This window comes from Myotis daubentonii, chromosome 9 (genome assembly GCF_963259705.1).
Source record: "Myotis daubentonii chromosome 9, mMyoDau2.1, whole genome shotgun sequence".
Lineage (NCBI taxonomy): Eukaryota > Metazoa > Chordata > Mammalia > Chiroptera > Vespertilionidae > Myotis > Myotis daubentonii.
The window spans coordinates 59,812,568-59,826,313 of record NC_081848.1 but is presented as its reverse complement, the minus strand read 5'-3'; the positions used below and the strand labels follow the sequence as shown (position 1 = coordinate 59,826,313).

At 41.7% G+C, this 13,746-nt stretch overlaps 1 pseudogene; it reads right to left on the bottom strand.

Annotated features, from left to right (window-relative positions):
* Positions 1–4,495: 4,495 nt before the first annotated feature.
* LOC132242474 (U2 spliceosomal RNA) lies at positions 4,496–4,669 on the bottom strand (annotated as a pseudogene).
* Between the last annotated feature and the right edge of the window lie 9,077 nt (positions 4,670–13,746).

Sequence of the window (13,746 nt, the reverse complement as noted above, 5' to 3'; positions counted from 1 at the left end):
CCTCTCTTAAATCAATAATAGATAGAGATAGATAGAGATGATAGAGATAGAGATAGAGATAGAGATAGAGATAGAGATAGAGATAGAGATAGAGATAGAGATATAGAGATAGAGATTTTTTTTAAAAAGAGTAGAAATTGTCAACAGTGACAGTGGGAAGACCTAGAGCAAAGGCCTGTCATGATTTAAAGAAGTCCACAAATTCTTTGATATATCTTCAAAAACGGAATCCAAATTCCCTTTTTCTTTAATGTGGACTGGACTTTATATTAGCTGCTAATGAATCAAATAAAATAGAAGTGATGGTGTGCCACATCGGAAAGGCAGTCATAAACAACATGGAAGCTTTGTCTTGATCTTTTAGAGTGAAGTCAGCTGTCCTGAGGATGTATCAAGGAAGCATCTCTTAGAAGTGGCTCTCTGGTGACTAACTTGGGACTCCTGCCTGCAGACATGAGGATAAACCATCTTGAAGTGGATTATCCAGCTTAGCCAATCTTTCAGATGACTGAAACCTGGCCAACATGCTGACTGCAAGATCATAGGAAATCCTAAGTAGAGCCACTCAACTAAGCCACTGTCAAGTTTTTGACCCAAAACTTCTGTGAGGTTATGTATAATTGTTGTTTTAACCAACTGAGTTTTGGGGTAATTTCTTATGCATCAATAGATAATAAATACAAGCCTTAACTGAGAGACATACCTACCATGTTCAAGAAACATCAAAATGGCTAGTTTAAAATATTAATTTATTAACAGAAAAACAGTTATAATTCCAGATTATCCTCAATTGACTATATAGTATGTAGATTTTTAGTAACATGCAAAGTCAAATTTTTTCATGTAAGTAACATAGTCACAAGTTCTTGCAGATCTGAATATTCTGGGAATGACCATTATTGAACCTACTTTTAGTTAACACTTATTTGCACAAGATAGGGCATGCAAAATTAAGGTCCGTGAGAGCTATTTTCTACAAAGGCAAACAGGACTATTGAGCTTCCTTTTATCTATCGTCTCTTGAAAACATGATAGCAAGGTTCACCAGAGTCTGATTAAAATGAGCAGGTCTCAGCAGGCATGTTGCTAATTTCCTTGGAGAAAGACTAACAAAGACAGTGGGGTTTGAATGCTTATACTTTGTGGGTTTTATTTCCATTTTTATTACACCTCTAACAACTAGAATTACTATTTTAAAGGTTGCCAGAATGAAATCATAAAAATCTATCCTTTGTTTCTATCAGCTAATGTCCAGAAGATTCATAAAACAAGGCAGAGCAGTTGTGGAGGGCCAATGTGAAGGGAGGCTAAGGTGCAGTCCTGAGATGATGTAGAGGAGATGTGAACACAGTACAGAACAGATGTTTTTAAAGAGAAGAGGGAGTGAAAGAGAAAATTGGATGGCAGGAATTCTGGGAGAAAACCCAGGAGATACATACATATATTAAAAAATTACATGTGATATTAGAATATCATATAATGCCTGAGAATCTTAAGAAGGTACTACTGTTCTCATAATACAAATCATAAAATGCACAGCTCAGGGAAATTTTCATTAGTTGAGAATTAGGGGTCAAAAATAGTTGGGAAAAATTGCTTTAGAGAATATGCATGCTTAATCAATAAAATATATATCCTATATAATAAAAGAGAAAAATGGTAATTGGCGTACGACGATACACTTTTCATTGGCTAATCAGGGCTATATGCAAATTAACTGCAAACTAAGATTGGCAGTTAACTGCCAACAAGATGGCGGTTAATTTGCATATGTAGGCACAATGCAGGGAGGCGAAAGGGAAAGCAGGAAGAAGCCCCCTGCCACTGACAGTGATCGGAAACCCAGGGGGGAGCTAAGAGCTGGGGGGCAGGGCAAAGGCGGCCCTGGGGCCGCCTTTGCCCTGCCCCCCAGCCATGATCGGAGAATCAGGCGCCTTTGCCACCCTGGCCAGTGATAGCAGGAAGTAAGGGTGGAGCCAGCGATGGGAGCTAGGCACGGTTGAAGCTGGCAGTCTCAGGAGCTAGGGGTCCCTTGCCTGGGCCTAAAGCGGAGCCCACGATCGCGGGGCCGCTGCCACTGCGGGTCCCCGCTGCCCGAGCTGGACGCCTAGGCCAAAGGCGTTAGGCCTGGGCAGGGGCGAAGCCTGCAACCGCAGGGAGCTGGGGGTCCCCTGCCCAGGCCTGACACCTCTGCCGGAGGCCTCAGGCCTGGTCAAGGGGCCGATCCGGTGATTGGTGATCGGAGGGTGATGAGGGTCAACTCCTCTGGCCGAGGCATCAGGCCTGGGCGGGGGGCTGAGCCGGGGATTGGGGGGATATGATGGTCCCCTTGCCCAGGCCTGAAGCCTGGGTCAGAGGCGTCAAGCTTGGGCGGGGGGTGGAGCAAGCGAGTAGAGGGAGATGGGGGTCCCCTGCCCAGGCATGATTCCTGGGTCAGAGGCCTCAGGCCTGGGCGGGGGCCAGAGCCAGTGATCGGGGGAGGTGGGGGTCCCCTGTCCAAGCCTGACATCTCTGGCGGAGGCGTCAGGCCTGGGCAAGGGGCCGATCAGGTGATCAGAGGGTGATGGGGGTCTACGCCTCTGTCAGAGGCGTCAGGCTGGGCAAGGGGCCTATCCTGCGATTGGAGGGTGATGGGGGTCAACGCCTGAGGGCTCCCAGTATGTGAGAGGGGGCAGGCTTGGCTGAGGGACACTCCCGCCCCCCCCCACCCCAGAGCACGAATTTCGTGCACCGGGCCCCTAGTACTTATATATTTGATGAAAACCTTCCAAATTTGATTAAATTTTTCTTAACTCTTCAGTATGGTAGGAAACATTAAAATGCATCATCCTATCTAATAAAAGAGAAACATGCAAATTGACCATAACCCCGACACCCTTCACATTGGCTAATCAGCAGGATATGCAAATTAACTGCCAACCAAGATGGTGGCCAGCAGCCAGGCAGCTGAAGCGAACAGGAGGCTTGCTTGCTCCAGTGATGGAGGAAGGCAAGGTTCCCTGCCTGCCGCAGCCCAGCTCTGAGCTGCACTCTAAACAACTATGTTGCAATTATAGAAGCGAAACAAGCTCCAGAGACCTGCTTTCAGCCAGCTTTGACCTCAGAGCTTAGAGCTGCTGTGATGGCAACAGAGTTTCAATTATAGAAGTTAAATAAACCCAGATACCTGCTTTCAGCCGGCATTGGCCTCAGAGCTGGAGCTGGCTCTCAGCTCCAGTGACAGCTATAGAAGGTAAATAAATCCCAGAATAAAAAAAAAGAAAAAAAGGAGAGGCTGGGAGCTTAAGTTGCCCTCCAACCTGAAAACGGCTCTCAGGCCCTCACCCAGACTGGCCAGTCACCCCATTGGGGACCCCCACCCTGAAGGGGGTGTGACCAGCTGCAAACAGCCTTCAGCCCATCACCCAGGCTGGCCAGGCACCCAAGTGGGACCCCCACCCTGATCCGGGACACTTTCAGGGCAAACCAGCCGGCCCCCATCCGTGCACCAGGCCTCTATCTTATACTACAGGAAAGGCAGGACAGCGCAAGCTGTCATTCGGCCTCCATGTGCAGCCCTGGGCAGCGGGGCATAAGCCCCGCCCCCATCCGGGACCCCTGTGTGCCACCTGAGCCCCCAGCCGGGACCCCCGTGCTGCCTAAGCCCCGCACTGCTAAGCCCCACCCCCAGACGGGACCCTATGACTATTGGAGAGCAGGAAAGTGCCACTGGGCCCTGGGTCACTGTGATGATCTGGCCATCGGTAAGTAGAAAAGTGAAGCCTGTAGGCAGCCCCCAGCTGTGCCTGATCCGGGAACAGGAAAGCAAACCCGACCTGTGGGCAGCCCCAAACTTTGCCTGCTCCCCAGTTGCCATGGTGATACGGGAGCAGGAAAGCAAGCCTAGACTGAGGGCAGCCCCAAGCTGGGCCTGATATGGGAGCAGGAAAGCCCGGCCTGCAGGCAGCACCCAGCTGGGCCTGCTTCCCGGTTGCCATGGGGATCGGGGAGCAGGAGAGCAAGCCCGGCCTGTGGGCAGCTCCAAGCTGGGCCTGCTCCCCAGTTTCCATGGAGACTTGGGAGTGGGAAAGTCCGGCCTGTGCGCAACCCCCAGCTGGGCCTGCTCCACGGTCACCATGGTGATCCGGGAGCAAAAAGCCTGGCTTGCAAGCAGCAACCCCATCCTGGCCATAGCTCAAGGGAGAGTACAACATGCAGTGGAGGCCAGGAGCCTGAGAGATCAACACAGAGGGGCTCCTGCTCCAAGCCTCCATGGTGTGGCTACGGGCAGGCCCCCAGCAGACACACACACACACACACACACACACAGCAACTGCTTTGAGCCTACATGGAGCAGCTGGGGGCAGGCCCTAGCAGACAGACAGACAGACAGACAGACAGACACACACACACACACACACACACACACACACACACACATACACGGGATGCCTGCTCCAAGCCTCTGCTGCCAGACTGTGGCCATCAGTAGGACATCCACTGAGGGCTCCCGGACTGTGAGAGGGGCAGGCCTGGTTGAGGGAACCCCATCCCCCAGTGCACGAATTTCATGCACCGGGCCTCTATTCTATATATATATATATATATATATATATATATATATATATATATATTAAACTGATAAGAACAGATACTACACTTGATCTTAGCCAAAAGGCCGAGAAGCGATATATATATATAAAAGGCTAAGCGACCTGCTGACTGGTAGCTATGACACAATGACCACTAGGGGGCAGACACTCAACACAGGAGCTGCTGAGCTGTGATTCTCCGGTGACTCACCCTGGAACCAGAGAGGAGGGAGCCCAATTCCAGGGTGCATCACCCAAGAACTGCCCTCTCAAAACCTGGGACCCCTTGGGGGATGTTGAAGAGCCAGCTTTGGCCTGATCCTCACAGGCCAGGCTGAGGGACCCCACCTTCCAGAGGGACCCCACTCACTCTGCCGATGCAATTCCAGCCACCCTAACTTCAGCCGGCCAGAGAGGAACCATGGGAGGTTGACTCCAGGGTGTGTCTGGCCCGTCTCACCAATTCCCACCCCACTGGCCACCTTCTAATTAATTTCCTTTCAATGTGCATAAATCTGTGCAACAGGGCACAAGTTTTAAATATAACAAGGCTTCAGAGTCTCTGTGACAAGTGCAGCAAGATAAAATGTTTTTATATAAGAGAAAGGCATTAAAAGCAAAAGAAAAGTATAAATGGTCCTACAATTCTTATGTATTAAATGTGTATACCCTACATCCTGCATGTAATATAGTATATGATTGTTGATTATATTAATGTAGTCAATTGAAGGGAAAAGAAAGACAATTGTTAATGAATTCTTAGACTGTCCCAAAGGCAGGTTCACAGAGGAATGACTTAGGTAAAATTCAGCTCTCCTAGACCATAGTTCTAAGAAATGTGTCAATGTGGACAATCATGTAAACACTATCACAGAAAAGGTACATGATTCCTCCAACTTTGTTTTTAACTGAAGGATTACCATATCTAGTTTGGGTGAGGACATGGAGGAACCATATATCCTATCTACTCTTGAGTACTACCTCCCCACAGTGGCTGCACTGATCTGCATTCTCACCAGCAGTACATAAGGGTTTCCCCTTTTCTCCTAACACTTTTGTTGATTTATTGATGATAGCCACTATGACAGCTGTGAAGTGATATCTCACTGTGGTTTTAATTTGCATTTCTCTGGCGATTAGTGACACTGAGCATCTTTTCATATGTCTATTCACTATCTGTATGTCATCTTTGGAGAAGTGTCTATTCAGGTCTTTAGCCCTTTTTAATTTGATTGTTTTGTGTGTGTGTGTGTGTGTGTGTGTGTGTGTTAACTTTTATAAGTTCTTTATAAGCTTTTGGATATCAGATGTATCATTTGCAAATATGTTCTCCCATTCAGTTTGTTGTCTTTTTATTTTGTTTGTCAATGGTTTCCTTTGCTATGTATAACTCTTTAGTTCGAAGTATTCATTTTTTTCTCTTTTGTTTCCCTTTCCTGAGGAGATATACCAGAAAAAAATATTGCTATGAGAAGTGTCCGAGATTTTACTGCCTATGTTTTCTTCTAGGATTTTTATGGTTTTCAGTGTAACATTTAGGTCTTTATTCTTCTGTGTGGTGTACAAAATTGGTCTAGTTCCATTTTTTTTTGCATGTATCTGTCCAATTTTCCCAACACCATTTATTGAATAGACTATCTTTAGTCCTTTGTGTGTTTTTGCCTCTGTTGTCAAATATTAATTAACTATAAAGGCATAAATCTATATGTCTGCTTTTATTCCAGCACCATGTTGTTTTGATTACTATGGCCTTGTAGTATACTTTAATATTAAGAAGCATGATTCCTCCAACTTTGTTTATCTTTCTCAAGATCGCTGTTGCCACTCAGTATTTACCATTTATACCATATTTAAAATGTTGGGCTTGCCATACTCTCTAAAAACACAAGAATATTTAAGGTTGTATTATATAAAAATGGTTTGGAAAAAATAGTGAATCAAATTGATGGGTAGTTTTATAATACAGCCTTTGCTTTCAAAGTGTTCAAAGTGAGCTTTGCTACTTGGTTTATTTATTTCTTTTGAAAGCACAAAATATCATCTCAAAAAAAGCCTCACATGATATCATCCTGGGACCTTCAATAAAAAAACAAACAAAAATCTTTGACATTTCCATAATTTCAGTTTTGGGCCAAAGACAGGGGTCTCATTTTTTTTATTATTTAGACCATTTAGCCCATAATACATTGGTGAGAGATTCAACCCAACCCAAAGAGCCTGCTCTTGTCTTTTTTTTTTTAAGTTTCATTTTAGAAATTGGTTAGTCAGCGCTGAAATATAAGAATTTCAAAGGGTCATTGAAGATCATCAATTCCAAACTTCTTATTCTATGAACAAGGATAATTAAGATCATAGAGATTGATTTTCCCAGGGTCATGTTATTAATTAATAATAGAATTTCCAATTTTAGACTCTTTTCAGTAAAATGATCATCTACCACAATTTTATTGCCTGTCTCTTTTATGTCAGATGATGCTCCAATCTCTACATTTTCTGTCATGAAAAAGGCAGCTTCTTTTCTCATCAAATTGGGAAGATCATAGTTTAAATACCAAGTAGTGGCACAGCTCTGGAAACTCATTATTGCTGTCTCTTTCCTAATTTTCACACAGGAAAGAGCTGTCATGGTTTGACAGCTGATAAAATGCCTTAGTTTTAAGAAAGATTTTGATGGCATACACGTTTTTCAACCATATTTTTTGCTGATAATTTCCCAAACTATGCAGGTAACAAGGAGTTATTCAATGTATTATTCATAATGTAGGATGGTGGGATCCAGCACAGAGAAACTGATCTGGCTGCTTACGTAATGTTTTGTATGCATGTCCAAGTAAAATAACTTATTTTTAATGAGAGAAAGTGTGAGATTGACTCCTTTATCTAATGCGATTCTGTTCTTGGATTATATATTTGCCTTTACTATAACCTAATGACAGATCTGAATTCATCCAATTATGGGAAAATATGTGTCCAGCAACAAAAAAAAAGCATTATAAAAATAAGACAGCAACATTGTTGTATTCTTTTATTAATTTTCCATGCCAAAAAATAACTATAGTCTAGAAACTTCCCTAGCTAAATTCTAAGAAGTGTTAAAAGTTGTAACTAAAAATATAAACGTGAAAATGCTTTGGTCTTCAACACTCAGAGTCTAACATTAAGAACATTTGTGCCAGGCACCCATGGGGGCAGCTCGTGAACAGTAAAGCCTGGCCTGAGTCTTGAGTAGCAGGGACAGAGGAAAAGGGATGATAAAATAGGAGTTATATCTTATTCTTCCTAGTGTTATGAATTTTTTATATAAACAGCTGCCTCCTGCATATGATAATAAGGCCTTGATAAAATGCTGAGTGGAAGTTTACTCTGTGAGGCTGTAATAGAGGACTTAATACAGGAGGAAAAATATGAATTGGTTCAGGAGGATGTGTTCAATTTCACCAAATTTATACAGAACAGAATCGCAGCTCTATCCCAGAACAAGCTAGAAAGAGCTTGAAGTTCATTTAATTCTGCTTCTTCATTTTTATTGAAGATTAAACTGAAAGACCGAGAGGTAATGGGACAAAGCTAATATTTCATGAAGATTTTGGATAGAGTTTTAGAACCATAAAACTATTCGTGGGTTGATCATCTTTCTGTTACATAATGTTATACCCTTGCTTGTGAGGAAAGGATGCTGATAGTTCTCTTCCTGTAAACATTTCACTAATGACTATCCACTGCTTTGCTAAGAAAATCTGCATTTTCATCCCTCTGTCCACCCTACTCTAAGTGACTGGAGGTAACTCCTAATAAGAAGAAATTACTTTACCTTTTACAGCAACTTTTTCAGAAGAAACATCTAATACAGTTTTTCCAATGTGATGTGGCAGGAAGACCTTTGGGAGTAGCTTTTGGTAAAGCTTTTATCCCTGATTAACAAATGAACAAAAAACGTGGTTTATCAATCAAGGTTCATCAGATAAATAGACTAGCAATAGCCTATATAATAAAAGCGTAATATGCAAATTGACTGAACAGTGGAATGGCCTGTTGGCAGGAGGCGGGGCCAGCGAGCAGGTGATGCCAGGCCAGCCAAGGCACATGCAGAAGGAGGGGATGGTGATGGGGGGGGGCGCTACAGCTACCAGCGGTGGGGGTGGGGGGCAGGGCCGGCCACTCACTGCCTGCTCCATCCCCTGATCAGCCCACCCAGTTGCCTCCTGCAGAGGGAGGCCAGACTGTGGCTTAGGACATCCTCTGAGGGCTCCCAGACTGCCAGAGGGCACAGGCCAGGCTGAAGGACCCTCCCCCGCCTGAGTGCACAAATTTTCATGCACCAGGCCTCTAGCACACATTTAAGAAAGATTGTAGAGAATCATTTTATACAATTTTGGACTGCCCAGACAGGTCCAAAATCCATAGGGCAGGCTGTCAGGGAGGGCAGGATGAAACCTCCCATGCTGGGGCTTATGTTATAGTCCAGAGGTGAAATTTCTTCTTCACAAGTAATACTCAGGTCTGTTCCTAAAGAATTTCAGTTGATTGATGAGGCCCGCTCAGATTATTCAGAATAATCTCCCTTTTGAAGGTAACTGATTGTAGATGATAACTACATCTAAAAAATACCTACATAGTAACACTTAGATTAGTGTTTAATTATAAAACTAGGTACTATAGTTTACCCCGATTGACACATAAAACTGATTATCACCAATGGGGGAAGAAAAGGCCTTATTTTTCTGATGACATTCTTTCTACAATGCCTAAAACTTTGTAAATCAGCCTGTAACCATGAATTAATATAAGACTGACAACCTGAAGATGTCAGAAAAGAAACATGAAAAAATATGGATCCTTTATGACATTGTTAGGCAAAGGATTTAATTAACCCTGGAGCCATTTTCATAAGATGATAAATCTTTTCTGCTTAAGCAACTGAATCATAATTCAGTGTTGTTTGCAGCTAAGACCATCCTGTTATACCTCACTCTGGGTTATCCAGTACCAACAATCTCAAAAATAAGTATTAAAATATAAACACTTGTAAAATCACTGTTTTTACATTAAGGTTATATTTTAAATGAACTTTACCTACAACTATACCAGGGAAATGAATGTAGACTCTTGTCTCATTTAACAAAGTCCATCTAACTTTCTGGTCTTACTTGCTTTAATTGTAAGAATAACAGAATGCTTTGCAGTCAGTTGTTTGATTAATGAGCAATGATTTGAGGTCTCTCATTAAATAGAATATTAGCCTTTGGGGATAGCTTTATTAGCTAAATCCAAAGGCCCTTCTATTCATATGAGGGCTGATTTTGAAGTTACAGTAAAAGTGAAGTTAAAAAGACAGTTAATCAGAAGTTAATGTGAGGAGTGACATCAGAGGAATGGTGGCATGAGAGACCTACTTGGACTCTGCCCTGGAAGTCTCGACAATTTTAACAGCTATAACACAACAAAGGATTCCCTGCTCAATGCTCAAACACATCTGAGAGATCCATTCATTGAAACATCTAAAGCTGGGCAAGTAGGAGCAAACTGGGGAGCAAGAAGGGAGAAGAGATCAAAAAAGTCACAGATGCAGCCCTGCTGCTCAGTGCTCGCTGTGCAGCTCACTCCAGAGAGGGGAGGAATCAGATTGTGGCTGGCACTCCCTTCAGCTGGTAGGAGCAATGTGACTTAGTGAGCCTTCCTGTAGGAGTGGGCAGTATGAGCTGCAGCTGAGCCCAGTGACCTGGGCTAAAACAAAACACAGAGGTGCAGTCATGATTCTCTGGCAATCAACATTCTGGAAACCATATGCTGCCTTCAGGAGACACATATAAGCTGCAAAGACAAAGATAGACTCAAAGTGAAAGTGTAGAAAACAATTCTCCAAAAAATAGCATCCATAGAAAAGCAGGTGTAGCCATACTTATATCTGACAAATATATTTCAAGATAACAAAAGGTAAGAAGTGACAAAGATGAACATTTTATAATGATAAAGGGGATACTACATCCAGAAGATATAACACTTCTCAATATATATGCACTCAATCATTGAGCACCAAAATATATAAAGCAACTACTAATAGAACTAAAGAGAAAAACTGACAAAAACACAATCATAGTAGGGGACCTAAATATTCCATTGACAGCTCTAGATAGATCATCCAAACAGAAAATCAATAAATGAATGAATGGGACTATATCAAACTAAAAAGCTTCTGCACAGCAAAAGAAACCCCCAACAAAATAAAAAGGAAACCAACTGGGAGAAGATATTTGCAAACAACAACCCTGAAAAGCGGTCAATATACAAAATATATAAATAACTCATACAAACAAACATACAATCCAATTTAAAAATGGGCATAGACCCTGGCAGAGTGGCTCAGTTGGATGGAGTGTCCTCCCATGCACCAAAGGGTTGGGGTTCAATTCTGGGTCGGAGCACATGTCTGGGTTATGGGTTCAATCCCCAGTCAGAACTCTCATGGGAGGTAACTGATGGATGTTTCTCTATATCTCTCTTTAAAAATCAATTTAAAAATATATACGTGGGTGAGAATTAAAAAAGAAAAAATGGACAGAGGACCTAAATAGACACTTCTCCCCAGAAGAAATACAAATGGCCAACATATATATGAAAATATATTAAATTTCACTAGCTATTAGGGAAGTGCAAATCAAAACTACAATGAGATACCACGTCACACCTGTTAGAATGTCTATTATCAATAAGACAAGTAATAACAAGCGTTAGAGAGATTATGGAGAAAAAGGAACCCTCACTCCTATTAAGAATATAAATTGATGCAGCCACTGTAGTAAGCAATATAAATGTTTCTCAAATATTAAGAATAGAGTTACCATATGATTGAGCAACCCTTTTTCTGAGTATCTACCCCCAAATTTTGAAAACATTTATTCACAATAATATGTGCACCCCTATGTTCATTGCAGCATTATTCATGGTGGCCAAGACATGGAAACAATAAAAGTGTCCTTCAATGGATGATTGGATAAAGATGTGGTACATATATACAATGGAATACTACTCAGGCATGAGAAAAATTATATATTGCTATTTGCAACAGCATGGATAGACCTTGAGACTTTAATGCTAATCAAAATAAGTTAGAAAAAGCTAAGAACCATATAATTTCACTCATATCTATCTATATAAAACCCTAATATGCAAATTGACCAAATGGCAGAACAACAGGTAGAACGACCTGTTGCTATGATGTGCACTGACCACCAGGAGGCAGATGCTCAATGCAGGAGCTGCCCCCAGCCCATAGGCCCTGACTAGCCATGGTGGCGGGGGGCGAGGCTGGCAAGCAGGCGGTGCCAGGCCAGCCAAGGTGGGTGAGAGCGGGTGGGCTCCCCAAACACCCTGCCAGTTGCCCCACAGATCAGCCCTGATTGCCATCCAGGCCTAGGGACCCGACCCATGCATGAATTTTGTGCACCTGGCCTCTAGTATGGAATATAAAACTGAAACTCATAGACACAAACATAGTATAGTGGTTATCAGATTGAAGGGGGTAGGGAATAGTAAAGAGTAAAAGGGCCAAATATATGGATATGAAAGATTAGACTTTGGGTGGTGGGTACATAGTGTAATACACAGATCATATATCATAGAAATGCACACTTGAAACCTATATAATATTAATAACTAATATCACCCCAGTAAATGCAATTAAAAATAATTTTTTTTAAAAAAGTGAATGTGGAAAGATTTGAGTATTTGCCTGTTATGAATAACCCCATAGGTTTCACTGTTGGTATTGGTTTTCCCTAAAAAGAAGGAATCTTCTGGATATCAGTAGACTGGCTATCCCCAGCCCTGAGGGTAGATAAAAATAATGATGCAGGATCACAGCATGACTCAAATTTATATGTAGATCTATACATAGCATATCAGAATTGGTATATGTCCTCTAGACAAGTGCCCAGGCTGCCAGAAGAGTTATAGAAAAGATTTACACGAAGTGTAAGTAGTAGTTGTCTCTGGATATGTAGAAATTGGGATCACTTCCTATTTTCTTATTTTTACTCGTCCATATTTTCTGTAATATTAATTGCTATTGTAACATGTAATTTTTATCTAAGTCAAAATTCATGATGGAAACTTATACTGACTATGGTGGTGATTTCCCAAACAGAATCACTTCAACAAATCACTATTGATAACAGCTCAGATACTGGGGTCAGATAGATCTAGGTAGCAATGTTGAGCCTACTCCTTATTAGTTTAGTCACTTTGTGCTGTACTTCTCTATGTATAGTTTTGTCATTTATAAAATGGATAATAATGATACCTTGCTCAAATTGAGTGAGACAATGAGATAATATGGGATCCAGTGAATAGTAGACACTTTTAAAAATTGAAATATAATTGATGTATCACATTGTGTGAGTTTAACGTTACAAAGTGTTGATTTGATACATTTATATATTCCAAAATAATTACCACTGTGGTGTTAGCTAATACCTCTATTATGTCACATAATTTTTGTGATGATAACATTTAAGATCTAGTCTCCTGGCAACTTTGAAGTATATAATACATTATTGTTGATTAAAATTGCTAATTGTACATTGGATCTCCAAAAGTTATTCATCTTCTAACTGCAAGTTTGTACCCTTGACCAACACCTCCCCAATTCTCCCACACCCTAGCCCCCGGTAACTACCATTCTCCTCTGGCTTTTCTGAATTTTACATGTAAGTGATACCTTACAGTATTTTTCTTTCTCTGTCTAACTTACCTCACTTATTATAATGCTCTCAAGATCCATCCATGTTATCAAAAATAGTGGAATTTCTGTCTTTCTCACAGATGAATAATATTCCATTCATCACTTTAACATTACTTTATCTACATATATATATATACACATATATATATATACTATATATATATATGTACATATATATATATAGTACATATCACAGCAGTCTCTCTCCTACCACAATAGTATAAAACTATTTCCTCGCTACCATTATAGGCAGAGCCACTATGACTAGAATGATAGAAACTGGCACAATAATTTTAGGTCTCTTCACAAAATGACACTCCTGACACTCATGCTTTGTGTTGAGTTGTTCTTCTGTGGCGGAGATTGCTGTTTTCCCATTGTCACCGAAGAAAGAGAATTGTATGTCAGTTTCACAGTCTGCAGAGTTGACTTCGG